General features: G+C 40.1%; 1 protein-coding gene across 18 annotated transcripts in view; it reads right to left on the bottom strand.

The window, feature by feature from the left end:
• The window catches only part of FGGY (FGGY carbohydrate kinase domain containing), a 305,857-nt gene that overhangs the window by 93,340 nt on the left and 199,064 nt on the right, over positions 1-13,453 (bottom strand). The gene's annotated exons all lie outside the window — the stretch shown is intronic.

Genomic DNA, 13,453 nt, shown 5'->3' with positions numbered 1-13,453 from the left:
CCAAGCTGTCAATGTCCTCCCAAATTATGCATCCCAGTCTTGAGGCTTTTTACAAAAATGAGCAATTCAACACTCCGTCACAGATCTGACTGTGGTTTTTCACAAAAATGTTCCAGGCAAAAAATTAAGACATAGCACACATACGCTCACTATCCAAGGTTTATATTAAGCAGAACTGGGCATTGGCGCTGCAAAATCCTAAAATATAGCAGAGATTATCATAAAACAATAGGAAAACAGGCAACTATTTTCTGCTCCATTATAGCTGATGTCATATATGTCAATACTGGACCTTTTAAATAGAACCAGATTCTTAGTTACATATACACCACTGTTGTACCTGTCACACCAATGTCTCCGCCTACCTGACGTATTTGGCTGCTTGGGGGGAAACAGGAAAAGAAGAGGGTAATTTGTCCTAAGGGAACGCTTCTCGGTAATAGGAGAAAAAATGTGACACCTAGTCATTTACTCTTGGAGCGTATAAAATGTATGAGATGCTGCCCATGTTAAGTGTTGGCTAAAAAGAATCAAAGAGCTGTGGGTTGAGTTCACAGCAGTGTAAGAAGAGCTGCACCTGTTGTCACTCAGTTACTACCGTAGATCTCCCGGGCAGATTAGTTTTAAACCACAGGGCCAAGTAAATCTGGGTGTGCTCCATTTCACATGTGCTGTCTGCATTTTACTCATTTCACCTATTCAACAGCTCTTTAATTGCATGTACACAAACTGAAACCTGTCAGGGTCTGTTCCTTCCACTTAACTGTGCAAATCCCGAGTTCCTAATATTTACAACACGCTACGTTTTATTATTCATGCCTTTGACCTAAACCCTATGAAATTCCTGCTTGACCAACCCCATTGTCTTAGTACAGCAGTGCAACGTGACTGTTGCCTGACAAGGGTTTGCTTCTAACAAAACATTAAACATGCCAAACAAAAAGACAGGTGGAGAAGCCGGTTCGGGACAACTAGCAGACACATTCCAGTTGCACTCAGAGGCCTCCCCGTCCAGCTTTTTCATCTCTAAGGATTTAAACCCAGGCAAGAACAGCAGCAAGGACATCATGGTAATCAGCAATACCAGTTCTACTAACTTCATTCTTTCTATGCTCTGGATCACATTTATATTAATAAAAAGTAGTCTGTTTGCCATTTAGACTTTAAAAATTCTTTAAATATCACAGCAAAACCAAAGTTCTCTCCACTGTTTGAAATCTTCACAAAAACTGCACAAGAAAAAAAAAATTATATATATATATATAAAACTTCTTTCTGCATGATGTAATAAAAAGCCAGCATTTGCTAACAGTGAGGTCAATGGCGATTTTGTCATGAGTCACGTGTGAAGTAGGATTTAACTCCACATCTCAACCTTCAAGAGTTCATGTTCCCGAAATTATTTCAATCTTCCTTTCTTTAACAAGTTTTCATTATCTCACTTTAAACATCTTCAGCATTGAATTGTCCATGAGGAAAACTGAGTCTCAGGAAGCAGCTCTTCAGTTTTAAAAAAGGGTCGTTAGAAAAGGCCGCGTTTTACTGCAAGTGTGGAAGTTTGGTAAAAGCTACAAATCCACAAAAATCACCAACCCAAAGAACAGTGAACAGCTCATGACCTCTTAGCTGGATACGTTGAAACTAATTCAGATACTGGTATTTGATGATAATAAGACCTTCCCTTACACTTTCAAGCCAAATTCTTTTTTAGTCTTGTGTTTTACTGTTTTTGCACAGGCTTTGCTTTAAAATATGTATTGAAAGTATTTGTTTGAATTTCAACTAAGACGTATTATATGCCCTCCATCTTTTTCTTAATGTTGCTGGCTCAGTGTACTTGTATGGTCCTAAGAGATTCCTTCACAACTGATGAGACTAAAGTTTGATTAAAAAAAAAAAAAAAAAAGTGAACTTTTATTCAGCAGCTCTGTTGGCCTCACATCTGGAAAAGTCAGAAGTCTCACTGGACTGGTGGCATAACTTTCATTTAAAAATGCAAAACAGGTCTGTCTCCCTTCCTCCACCATAAATCTTCCTGGCAAAGCGCAGTCCATGGAAGAGTAACGTACTGCTTTATGTAAGAGGAGGGCTCTTAGGGAATAGCAGCTACACCACAGCCCTGGAGGGACCGGGATCCTTTCAAATCTCTGACCAACAAACACAGCCATTACACCAGGATTTGAAAACTTATTGTGTCAGAAGTGGAAATGCACAGGGTTAGGGTTAGGGTTAGGGTAATGGACGACGGGTTTGGTCCAGTTTCCACTGGGGTGAAATGGAGAGTCCCTCTCTGGAGTTTCTGAGGTATTAGCTCAGACGTCATCACTGCTCGGGGAAACCTACACTACTAAGCACACAACTGGCCCCTGTGCCTCCAAGGGCAGCTGTCCCAAGGCAGGCAAAACACCAGATATGGCTACGGCTGCTTTTCTCCAGCACGAAGCAGGAGCTCCGGCTCTGGCAAAGGCCGCGCTCCTGGAAGCAATGCACAAATACAACCTCTGCGCCTGCCTGCCAGCCAGCGCCATTTCAGTATCAGAAGTCTCCTACAACATCCAGGAAGAAAATACTAGAAAATTGCTTGGAGAACCATAACATTGTTTCCTTGCAGACTTTTCCAGGACCTCAGTGAGAGGAGGCGTTTCAAGGCAGATGTCTTACCACGGGCTCTCAGGCCTTGTGTCAGGATGCAGCACGTAGAAGCAGGACTCTGAGCGCACACAAACGTCCATGCACGCAGAAGTCCCACTCACAGCCCTTAGGAACAACCAGAATACAAGTGAGCAGGAAAGAAAGTCTTTCCATTTGTAAACCAAACGATTATTTCTGTACAGGGGAGAAAAGAGTAATTAACTCAAACCCCACTGTAGGACTTGGTGTTCGTGTTGCAACTCTTAGGAGGTTTTGATTGGCTTTTTAAATTACAGAATTTTCTAAGCAAATATGTTGCTTACTTAAAGGGAAGGATTTTATTGCCTGAAAAATACAATTCACATCTGCAATTTTCTACACCCACATCTATAATTAATCTCCTCTGATTACAGCCACTCCCTGACAAGATTCCATGTTATATTTAAACACTGGATGCCACTCTGAAAGGAAAAAAAAAAAAACACACAGAACAATAGGATCATTTTCAAGGACTACATAGCAGCATAAGGTTTAGAATCAGCAAAGTCCTTTAAATTGTGCTATCAACTGACCAACCCCGCCAGAGTGAAGAGTGACCTCCAATTACCACCGTAATGGGCACAGAAGTCTCTTGAGAAATATAAAGTGTAGATGTTTTCTGTGCTCCAGAAGAGGTACGAGATTGATGTTGTATTACACAGATATACTTCAAACTTAATGACACATTGTTGGGGAAAGCACTTCTGTGACACTCACACTCTAAGGATCAGCCCCCCTAAAAAAAAACCTTCACTGGATAAGATATCTTAAAAAGGTAACTTTTGTACATCTTGCCAGAAATCTGAAAGCACACACACACACCTTTATATACATACAGATATTTATTTAGGACTGGGAGGATGTACGTCTGTATTTGTTTGCTGCAATCTATTTAAATCTCTCTTTAAAAAATATAGATAAATGCTTCAAACACTGCAAATGTTAAAAAAGTCATAAAACAGAAGGTGAATCTGTTAACTAAACTAAACTGAGAACTAGTTAACTAACTAAAATGAGAAGATATTTCTTTTACTACTTGTAACAGTGTCCAACTTAAAAAAAAAGAAGTGTTTCTCTTTAGGAATACGCTATCAAAAGACTTAAAGCCTTAGACTTTTAAATTCAATTTTCCTAGAAGAAGTTATGTCATCAGACCTGAAGGGAAACACCCATCTCAAACACAGCACGGCAAGTCAGATTAATCCCTTGTGTATATCCAGTAATTTTGGCAGGTTCATACCAGGGATGCATTTAGCTAAACATGTTGAGTTGGACCAGAAATTACAAAATAAGAATATTTTATCCACCCACATACGCCTCACCACGTCATGAGGCAAGGGGAAGCAAACAGTCAGCAGACTGCCTGCTTTTTTATTAATTTCATTCTGTATTACATTACAGACACCCAACCAAGATTCAAGCCCATTGTCTTCAGCATTGTTGAAAAACACATAATGAGACACAGTCCTAGACACAAAAATGTATTGTCTAGACAAATCAGACATAGCATGTGGGACTGGAAATATTAATCCATTCCCTCAAAAGATGGCAAATGGAGGAAAAAGAAATTGACAGACTTGGCCAAGGGTCAAAGAGCAAATCTCAGTCGGACCCCTAAAAGGAGTCTTGAATCCTGAGACTTGGTCCAGTGACATAGGAAAAGACACCATTCAGATACCATGATGCTGAACATCTTAACAATCTTCCCATGCATGGCTACAGTCTAAATCTTTAAATATGAGAGTAAAAAGAAGTGGGTATGTAGAAACAACTCCATTTCTTCACCACTTTAAGTTTTAAAACTTTAATAAGCAAAAGAGAGGTTATAAAAAGTCATCCAAAAACAACAATGCAAATGAAAAGCAAAACTGGAAATAAAGCCCATGCATCTAGACAGTCCAGTCCAGCAGTCTGCCTTCTGGACAGACCTCCTGCCATTATGCAACATCAGCAGTGTTTCAGTTCAACAGATTCAGAAAAAATATACTTTTCAACATCAGTATTTCAAGCAAACCAAACTGCAATAGTAAGTAAATATATTTCTAAATACAAACTCTTAGTTGAAATAAATCTCTTCTCCTGTTACCCTTTTCAGACATTTAAAACTATTACACAATTAAACCTGAAAGTACTGGTACACAGAGCCAGTATACAGCTTTCCTTTGAAGTCTAAAATTCCAAAGGCAAATTTACCATACTTCAAGGCTTCACCAGACATTCAATGACGTTAGTCAAAAGATTAAGCAAAGGCTACAAGTTACCAAGAAAAAGGAAGTCAGTTTTCAGACCAGCTCCCTTACTACTCTGTGGTTTTTGATAGAGCAAAATTACTCCCTTACAGCAACATTAATTTCTCCTAATCCAATAAGGGCAGCACACCACTACTCACCCATCCACACGTGCATCACCAAGCACATCTGTCGGTACCAGCTGGTGCTGCAGCCACCGGTCCTCCCATGGCCACATGCATCCTCGTCTCTCTTTGCTGTATTATAACAGATAATTATTCAACAGAATTGGCACCAGCAGGGTACGGGAAGGTTGCAGTTCTTAGCTCCATGACACTTTATCCTTCTACCATATGAAAAGTAGATGTGGGAAATGCATCACCAACATCCATCTTCATGGAATATAAGGACTTAGGAGGTATTTTGGACTTTTCCAGTGGTTTGTAAAGTGCAACATGATGCTGAGGGCAATGTCTGGCCATCAGCAGTGCAAACACTGCTACTCTACATAGTGGCTGGTACTACAAGTCTCCACGTGAGCGATGCTACTCTTCATGATGTGGTGTATGCTTTTTCATAAAATTGTGCAGAATTAGACTCACGGGGAAAAAACAACAACAACATAAAACAAGCAAAAAACCACCACAACAACAAACACACCCTACAACCCTAACACTGATATTTTGAAAAAGGAATATTTTCCAGAATTCTCTTCTCTAGTTTGCTATAGAGACAGATTTTACTAATTCATGAGTAAATAACATATCTATTCCTAACGTTTTAAGTGTTGAGATTCTAATTTCACATGACAAATATACGTATGAATATTAAGTCTTGAAGAAACGTCAGTAGAGTTAATGGAGCTTTTACCAGCTTAGGCAGGCATGTGCTGAACGACTGTGCTGAACTGGAACCCAGGCTGTCATGCACTTGTAGCCAAAGACTAAGTGAAACCAGAACAGAAGCAGGGAAATTGCCAAGAGTGCTGAAATAAAAGAAAGTTTTAGTAACTATATTTTGATGGAGACCGATCAAATTTCACACTCCCAACTACAATACTGAGCCCTCCTGTATTCAGGCAAAACACCTTCAAACCATGTTCGAGTTAGGATGACAGGATTTGGCTGCCATGTGGATGGGAATCAAAAATGCATGTTAGGGATTCCTGCACAGGCAATGAGGTGTGTTTTTACCTCCTGTCACAAAAATCAGGTCAGTCAATTTATATTCTTAAAATCAAAAGTCATTCCGAAATACAAGGTACATTTGGTCAAAACTTACAGTCCCTAATATCATTTTTTTAAGAACATTTCTGATAGTTAGATTTTAATGCAAGGCATTTAAATTATAGGAGAAGCAAGATGGCTCATTTCACATGCATCACATGCTACACTGTATGTTTGTATTTTAATCTTTTCCATGACAGTATCAGTGTGCCTACTTCTAGAGTACATTTGATAGTAAAAATAAAAAAGATTCTGGTTTACAGTCATTTGGAACTGCATTCATGTAAAACAAAGGGTAAACTTCTGAGTAAATCACAAAAGGCAAGATCAACACCAACCTTTGGATTGCTGTGTGTTTGCACAAGCCAAACAAAGAGAACCCCACAAAGTAGGACCACAAGCAGTTCTGAAATGGGTCAGAGAGGTGAGTAAAAGCATAGATAACTTTCCATAAAGTAGAAATGGAAAAAAACAGACTATTTACTTCAGTGGGGAGATGAATACAGAAAATAAGGAAGGCTACAGAGTATATAAGTCAGGTGTGCAGGCTTATTACTCCTCAAAATGCAGCAATCAAGGCATTCAAACAAAACATGCGATCATATCATTGAAAAAGGATATGGGCATTATTGGGACCAAAACCTTAAGGAAAAAAAAGATGACTAGATATATGGATGTTTACACTAGTCCCAATCATAACAACAGAGATCAATAATACAAGGGAATATAACCCTCACTACTCAAGCATGATTAAAAAAGAACTTCCCTCCACTAGAAAGTGAACACATTTTTGTCAGTTCTAGGATCCCTCCCTCCTTTTTCCCCTCAGAAACAAGTACTGCTGCCACTGTAAAAGAGAAGTGACTGGACAAAATGAATCCCCACTTTGCCTTGTTACAACAATCAAATAAATCAACAAACAGGTTTCTTGGAAGAGTAGCTAAAAAAAAAATATGTTATGGTTCTCATTTCAGATGCTTAGATCTTATTACACAAGGAAGGTGGACATCAATGGTTTTTACATTCATTTAAATCTTAAAAACAACTTAATCTGGGAATGAACATCCTCAGCGCTCTCAGGGACAGAGCGAACCCTCCCAGGTAAGCCGGGTAATGCCCGAGCTTGCCTTGCACTAAACACTGTGAAAGGTGACGGTTGAACCAGAAGGGTGGAGTTCACCACTGTTCTAAACTGTAATGAACTCTTTCAGGCAGTTCTAACAACTCTAAAATATTTGTCTTTCCCTTTCCTGATACTTGAATTATACTGCAATACTTGAAGAAAATAAACATGCAAATATTGCAAGCACAGAGAAGAATGGACTTACGGTCAATTTAAAATTCCTATACTGGATGCCAGAAAAAAATATGAATGTTCTAGTCTTTCTTTAGTGCCAGGTATCCCTTTAAAGAAAAAAATATGCAAGAATTTCCATGTTTGTGTGGTTTAACAAATTAGGTGATGGAATTAAGATCATGCTTCGTAGAAGCACTGTACATTTTAATGTAAGAGAAATTAAGAACCAATTTTAAAAATGCAATTTTGCATACTTCTATTTATCCAAGAGCTTGGTCCTACTAAGACTTAGGTATGCATAATCTGACCTGAACAGCACCTTTGACGTCAACTGGAACATTTATATACGGCAGGACACTTGTACGCATGAGCATCCGCAGGGTTGTGGTATACAGGTAGTCCTTACTAACTCCAACAACTAAGTCAGCAATATCAGGTTACACACTCTGCATGATAAAGTCACTTTCCCTAGCGTAAAGTGTTTTGCCCCTTGTCAAAGACAGCAAAAATAAAACGTGCTAATGTTCTAAGATGGCTCTAGAGGTGAAAGGCCAACTTTCACTTCTGCAAGATGCAGACAGACATCCTGAAGTCTCAAATTAACTGAGTTCTCTTGCCCTGACTTGCCATGGATGGTACGAGAATGAAGAGAAGGGACAGCACAAGATCTGCAGCTCTGCGGTAATCAGAGAGATGCAAGCCTGGACTGCAGTAACAAAAAACAGAAATAAACAAACAAACAAACAAACAAGTAAATCTACTTCTAGATCAAAAATTAACAGCAACTGCCACCTAAAAGGCAGCAAAAAAAATTCTGGAAGGACGAAAGTACAATACCACGGGCCAGACCCACAGTACTCTACCTGAGGATGCCCTTGGTGTATGGCAAGTGCTGCCAACCAGATTACTCAGCAGGAGCAAGACATCAGATGAAAACTTCTCTGGGTGAACTGACCTTGATATTTCCCAAATGCATGATTCCTTCATACACATTGCCTATTAATTTCCATCAATAGCCTACAGACTGCAAATTGTTTTCTGTGTCATGCAGGACGTCATACTCAAGTCACAAAGTATCTTTCCTGGGATAAAAATGAACAAAAAGTTCAGAGGAGAAAAATCAACAGTTTAAAAAGAACAGTTCCCCAAACATTCATACAACCAACAGCCTGTTCATACCAACATGCCTGGAGAGCAAATAAAGGCCCCAGCCCAACAAAGCACTTAAGCACATGCTTTAACTTTAAGCACGTGCCTAAGTGCTTTGCTGGACATAGGCCCAAAGAAAAGAATGAACACGGTTAACTGAAAAGCCCTTCAGAATTGGAGTGACTGCTTTGTTTTTCCATTAACTCTAGTTGCTAGTAAACACACACACGTGTTCTCAGCATCCTGCCCGATGTAGTTAACCCGGATCACACAAATAGTGATGTGGTACAAGCGATCTCTTTACGTAGTTCCACGAACGGGAAGGCAGGGACCTGGCAGGCACAAGTGGAAGCAGCACCCTCGTGGCTCTGACAGGCAAAGCCATCGAATGCCCCGACCATCGAACTCCCTAAGTAGCTCGCCACCCACGCCTCGCAGTGTCGTTATTCTCCCACATCAAGCTCTGGAAAACACAGCCTGGAGACCTTACAGAGAAGGCACAAACCGCTGCCCTGGGACCGATGGCTCTCCTTGCCCTCTCCCACGTGAGGGAAAGAAACCCAGGCTTGGAGGAGGTCACGCCGACTGCAGGCCTGGGGACTGTGACTGGCTTTTGAAGAGCGCCGCTCCGGCCATTAACAACATTTTTACACGCATCAAGTTTACCTCAAAAAGAAAGTGAAAGCAGAATTCCCTAAATTATCTTAAGCAAAACACTTAAGTTAAAAAAGACAGGAGAGTCCAAACATGGCCTGATGATTAGGGAGGTAGGTGAAGCTGGAATGAAACAATAATAAAAAGCCTAAGAACACATCGTATATTCCTAGCTCTCGAATCATTAAGGCTCCACATGACAGCTCTCACAAGCACTGGAATGGCAAACTCACTCACTTTTAAGCAGGAGTGAAAGTGGTTAAGCCCTAGGACAAATAAGTTGAAAATTTCAGCACAAGTCTGATCTCAGAGAGTTTAAAGGAATGCAGACTGCCCAAAAACACAGCAGCTGTTTGTTTTTTCTGCCACCTTTCCAAGGTTCATGTCTGGAGTGAGGATAAACAGTTCTGAAAAAAAGTTATGTGGAGTTCAGACTTTAAGAAAATAAAATATCAGACTAGCGTTTCTTGCAGAAAGATTAAAAAACCCCAAACCTTAAATTATTCAGCCCTGGAAGTTTTCAGGTAGAACTCTCGGGAACAGAGAGGTAGATGGCTCGAGGCTTCAATATATTAAAATGCTTTCTCTAAACCAGTGTGCATTTTCAAAAGCTTGGCATGATGTGGTTTGCTTGGGCAATATTCCTCCAAGCGGAGTTTCAAATTTAATAAGGTATTCCCTATTGTATGCACATATGTGCACATGCACTTACACACTGACACACACATACTGGGACCCCTTCAGATAAAACAGGTTAATAAATAAATAAATAAACACCAGACAAAGCCCTAGAGATCTTCCTGAAGTGGTTTCTACCAGCACAGTACATATCGTAGTAACAAGGTAATTTGTGCCATGTCATTTTGGACATTCTCTTTCCACTCTCCCTCCTCCTTCCTCTCCCTTTTTTGTTTGTGCTAAAGCAAATGAGCATCAACTTTAAGTAAATAATTAATACGTCTCTTGATAGGTTAGGCAATTAACAATCCCTTGACACCTAACATTTTTAGTAGGTATAATTTTCTTTTGATCCTCATTTAAAGAGACATTACCCTAGAAGAGTTAATAGAAGATTTACTTTGATAGATTGCTGGTGGAGCTAACCCATATAAATAAGGATTGCCTGTGTTGTTACAGGCGTGTCAGAAATAGCAGTAAATTTCAGGCACCACGTTGAGTTTCAACATCTGTTTATGAACTGTCCTTATACACAAAATGAACAGTTGCTACAGAACAAAGTATACAGAGAGTCTGAAACAAACTGGGATCCATTTAGAAAGCTCTCCCATCACAGTCATACCTGGTGCTAGCGGGGTCACCGTGAGGATCGGGGAACACTGAAGAGCTCTCATTTGTCTGAGACACACACGTGCCCACTCCTCCATTCCCCCCCAGACAAACAACCATCATCCGACATCACAAAAGATGATGTTCATTAAGGAGACTAATGTCCTTGTATACAAGGACAAACCAGCATCAAAATCCCCCGAGTACAGGTTCATGGAAGGAATGGCAAAAGATGGAAGCTACAGGAAAACAGCTTTCTGTACATTTTGTGGGACTTTCTCCCCCCTCACATAACTTTTCACTGAACATAAAAAAAAAAAAAATCCTGTTGTGCAGACCCAGCCTCACCCCTCAGAAGAAGGAGTTCACCTTGGAAAACGAGGATGGAAGGAGAAGACAAGATCTTAAAAATTTCCAACTAGTGAACGAAACTTGGAGTTATTTCCTTCATCCTAAAAGTGTATTACATATGCATGAGCACAAGTGGGTTTGGAGGCGGGGTTTTGTTCATTTTTGGATGGTTGGTTTTGGTTTTGTTTGTTTTTGAGTAAAACTAGCATATCTTTGCACATCCTCAGGTAAGTTTTCCCCAGGCAACCTATGCGGTATGAAGGACCCCAAAACCCTCTTTCTCACTGACAAAAATTCCTTGCACACGGGTGTTAGAGGCCATCACACGGCTCCCTTCCATGACCTCCCTCCTACACTACCACACGCTGGCACGGGGAGCCTGGGGGTCCCGGCGGGGGCCCAGATGTGGGACTGTGAGCTGCCTGCACCCCCCGGGTAACGCAGGGGCAGGCGCTGAGGAATGCTAGCTGTTCCCAAACCTCCACGCAGCGAGAGCAGAAGGGCACATACATACCGCAGAGCACCAGCAAGTTCATAACTCAGGCTGACAAGTCTGAGATAGCAGATAACTACATGAACCAAAATAAAATGGACAAACATGGGCTTTGACTTAGATTAGCAGCTCCAGAGGCAACTTAAGGCTGAATGTAGGTAATCTGAGATACTAAAATACAACAAAATAATCAAAGTTGCTCATTCCTCTCTCTCTAAAATCTAAATATTCCCTGAAGCCAGCTAATACCGAAAGACAAAATGTAGAACTTCCTCCATTCACTTTAAAATGAAGCTAAAGACATGGCAGAACCTTAAGTTTTAACTATCCTATCCATAGGAGAATTAAGTTTCCTACGCATACAGGGTCTAGCAACCAGTATGTGTAACTCTGGTGCACCATGCTGCCAATCATTCTTGCTTCACCTATTTCTCTCAAGTCAGACCGTCAGAATCCTACCGTCGAAATTTAATTAAAGAAGGTAGTAAGAAAACAAACAGCCTTTCTTGGAATGTCTTTGATTCTGTAAGCACAAATACATTTCATCCACTGAAAACTGGATTACAACCTCTCATCTAATGAGCAGCTTGATGGAACGGCTCCGGAGTAAAGAGAGAAGGGAACAAAAAACCAAATCCTTGGCGATTTCATATAACACATTATACATGTATATAATACTGGGCTCGCTATCTGGGAACATCAATTTGCTACAATAGAAGCGTTCGCTATCTTAATGTAAGCAGAAGGCACAGCCAGGCACATCGAATCAATAACCAGACCTTACTGAAAGTGGCAGATGGGCTACCACAAAGCAGAAATGGCAGCACACACACCTAAAACTGTTTGCCTTCTTTAGACGTGTTCTTGAAGGCACTGTACCAGTGACCTAAGATGATTTTTATATGCAGATGACAGGTCAAGCATAAAAGTACACCATTTTAAAGGTTATAGTGCTGGCAAAAAAATCGTATCACCACTATGGACAAAGAATCACTTTCTTTTGAAGTCTGAGCTGTCAGGATATTTACATTTCACAGTTAAAAGGCTCCTCTCTGGACAATATGAATGCTAAAACAAACAAGAGGAAAGGTCCTATGTAAGCTAATGCTACTTTAAAGAGATAATGTAAATCAACCCTGACATCATCAGTGTCATCCTAAAGCACGAGGAGAATTTCCAGTGAAAGTTACTAACATTAAACAGATTTAGATAGCCAGCCAACAAAAATAAAGCAAGCATATAAGTAGACTGCCTTCCAGTCCAAGACTGTTGTTTCAACCATGTATTACAGTGAAAGGGATAGAAGGAACGCTCTGGTGGTGAAAAGCATTTGTTTGGTAAGTCTGGAGGAAGAATTGGTCCAGAATAAATAATTTATAGTATGAACTGTAAAAATACGTATGTAATTTGTAACTGCAAGTTAGCCAGAAAGCTGGACACACAGCTAAACGCTTAGAGAAATCATACCCTTCAAATTACATGGCTGTATTCCCATATACAAAATAATAATGCCACCTTTTAGTTAAGAAGAGTATTATAAGGCTGAACCAGTTAAGACTCTTTTACATATACGATATTACAGAAGAGATTTTTTTTTTTAAAGGATGCCCTTATGGAACAAAAGTTTAAGTGAGTTTTAATACTTTTAAGCACTTTATGTACTCAATACAATGCACAGACTTCATGTTACATAGTTTTCTTTTCCTTCTTTGGATGAGAACGTTTCTGGAATGTTATTGTTTTCAGGGGGTGGTTTTTAAGAAGTTCCCGTGAATACATGCATTATACATGTGCTCACTGAAACACTGCTGGGGCTGTAAATGACCCAAGAGTTCCGCAGTACGGCTATTTTCTTATCTGGTTCACATTTAGGCAAGAAAGCAATATTTGCACACTTCTTGCTGAATGGAGACCCAATTTCACAAGGGACAAGGGCCTTGCATGGGGCTTTCCACAACGTTTCATGTAAGCACGAGTTCAAAGAAGGTGACATTGTTTATAGCATGTCTTGTACCACGGGGGTCTGATCTGTGATGTTCTCAGAAGCTAAAGCAAAAGAAACGTACACTCTGAACTCCTGGCTTAAAAAATAAGTAAA

This window comes from Anser anser, assembly GCF_964211835.1.
Source record: "Anser anser genome assembly, chromosome: 8".
Lineage (NCBI taxonomy): Eukaryota > Metazoa > Chordata > Aves > Anseriformes > Anatidae > Anser > Anser anser.
Note: the sequence above shows the minus strand (reverse complement) of the source record. Positions and strands in the feature narration are given on the sequence as shown.